Source organism: Leptonychotes weddellii, chromosome 6 (assembly GCF_054177405.1).
Source record: "Leptonychotes weddellii isolate Sample4059 chromosome 6, ASM5417740v2, whole genome shotgun sequence".
Lineage (NCBI taxonomy): Eukaryota > Metazoa > Chordata > Mammalia > Carnivora > Phocidae > Leptonychotes > Leptonychotes weddellii.
Window position 1 is genome coordinate 85,304,820 of NC_138374.1, and position 2,488 is coordinate 85,307,307.

The following is a 2,488-nucleotide window of genomic DNA, read 5'->3' on the forward strand; positions in this document are numbered from 1 at the left end:
GGGGGATGGGCTCAGCGGGAATCAGTTTTGGGGGCTTTTGTTCTCTGGCACCTTTCCCTGGCGGCTTTCTGCATCTCTTCCGTGAGTCAGAGCAGAAGAGACCGTTTCCAACCCTCTGCCTCAGAGCAGAGAGACCGCAGTCTGTTCTTCAGTGGGCTCTTCAGGCCACACCGTCTCTGTTTCTGTCTGTGCTGCTATAAACTGCAGCGGCCTGGGTTGTGCACCCCTCTGCGGGGCTCCCAGTCCTGGTCCAGGTGGGGACACGTCTCTGCCCTTTGTGCTTGTAAAACCACCAGCCACTCCCAGTTCGCAGGCACGATCCTGCCCCTCCGAGTTTCCACCCTGGGGGCTGCCCTAAAGTCCTTTCCCTGCTGCAAGGGGTCTGCGAGTCTGTGCCCGTCCCCAGCGCACGAGGCTGTGGCTCACCGTCGGTGTAGGATCCCTACGGCCAGGCTCCCTCCCGTTGCCGTTTATCCTCCGATATCTGCCTGCAGAATCACGGCTCCCCACTTCATACCTCAAAATCAACTGCCTGCGATATTCTGTTTGTAGAGATCCAGATCTTCTTACCTCTCAGGCTGGTTTCGTGGGTGCTCAGAGTGGTCTGGTAGATATCCAGCTTAATTCTGGGGACCAGCTGAAATAGGGTCCCCTACTCCTCTGCCATCTTTCCTCTCCCCCCCGATTTTAACCATTCTGAGATGTGTGAGTGATATCTCCTATAGTTTTGATATGCATTTGGTAAGTGATATTGAGCATCTTTTCTTGTGTCTGTTGGCCATCTGGATATCTTCTTTTGAGAAATGTCTATTCATGTCTTCTGCCCTTTTATTTTTTTTAAGATTTTATCCATTTATTTGAGAGAGAGACAGAGAACAAGCAGGGGGGAGGGGCAGAGGGAGAGGGACAAGAAGACCCCCCGCTGAGCAGGGAGCTCCATGAGGGGCTAGATCCTAGGACCCCAGAATCATGACTTGAGCCGAAGGCAGATGCTTAACCAACTGAGCCACCCAGGCGCCCCTCTTCTGCCCATTTTTAAATTGGGTTATTTGTTTTTTGGGTGTTGACTTGTCTAAGTTCTTTATATATTTTGGATACTAGCCCTTATCAAATATGTCATTTGCAAATATCTTTTCCCATTCAGTAGGTTGCCTTTTTGTTTTGTTGATTGTTTCCTTCACTCTGCAGAAGATTTTATTTTGATATAGTCCCAAAAGTTTAGTTTTGCTTTTATTTCCTTTGCTTCAGGAGAAAATGTTGCTATAGCAAATGTCAGAAAAACTACTGCTTGTGCTCTCTTCTAGGGTTTTTATAGTTTCAGGTCTCACATGTAGGTCTTTCATCCATTTTGAATTTATTTTTGTGTATGGTGTGAGACAGTGATCCAGTTTTATTCTTCTCCTTATGGCTGTCCAACTTTCCCAACACCATTGTTGAAGAGACTGTCTTTGTCCTATTGGATATTCTTTCCTACTTTGTCAAATAGTAGTTGACCAGAGTTGGGGGTCCATTTCTATGTTCTCTATCTGTTCCATTGATTTATGTGTCTGTTTTTTTGCCAGTACCATACTGTCTTGAAGACTATGGCTTTGTAATATAGCTTAAAGTCTGGAATTGTGATACCTCCAGTTTTGTTTTTGTTTTTTTTTAAGATTTTATTTATTTGAGAGCACGAGAGAAGGGGAGAGAGCATGAGCTGGGGGAGAGGCAGATAGAGAGGGAGAGGCAGACTCCACTGCTGAGCAGGGAGCCCCATGCAAGGCTCCATCCAGGACCCTGGGATCATGACCTGAGCCGAAGACAGACACTTAACCTACTGAGCTACCCAGGTGCCCCTCCAGTTTTGTTTTTCTTTTTCAAGATTTCTTTGGCTATTTTGGGTCATTTATGGTTCCATACAAATTTCAGGATGGTTTGTTCTAGTTCTGTGAAAAATGCTATTGGTATTTTGATGGGGTTTCAATAAATCTGTAGATTGCTTTGGGTAGTATAGACATTTTAGCAATATTTTTTCTTCCAATCCATGAACATGGAATGTCTTTCCATTTCTTTGCATCCTCTTCAATTCCTTCATCAGTGTTTTATAGTTTCCAGAGTAGAGGCCTTTCACCTCTTCGGTTAAGTTTATTCCTATGTACCTTATTATTTTGGGTGCAATTGTAAATGGGATTGTTTTCTTGACTTCTCTTTCTTCATTTTCATTATTAGTGTATAGGAGTGCAGTAGATTTCTACACATTGATTTTGTATCCTGCGACTTAACTGAATTAATTTATCAGTTCTGGTAGTTTTTTGGTGGAGTCTTTTAGGTTTTCTATATATAGTATCATTTCATCTCCAAACAGTGAAAGGTTAACTTCTTCCTTATTAATTGGGATGCCTTTTATTTCTTCTTCTTGTCTGGTTTCTGTGGCTAGGACTTCCAGTACTATGTTGAATAAAAGTGATGAGTGGACATTTTTGTCTTGTTCCTGTCCTTAGGGGAAAAA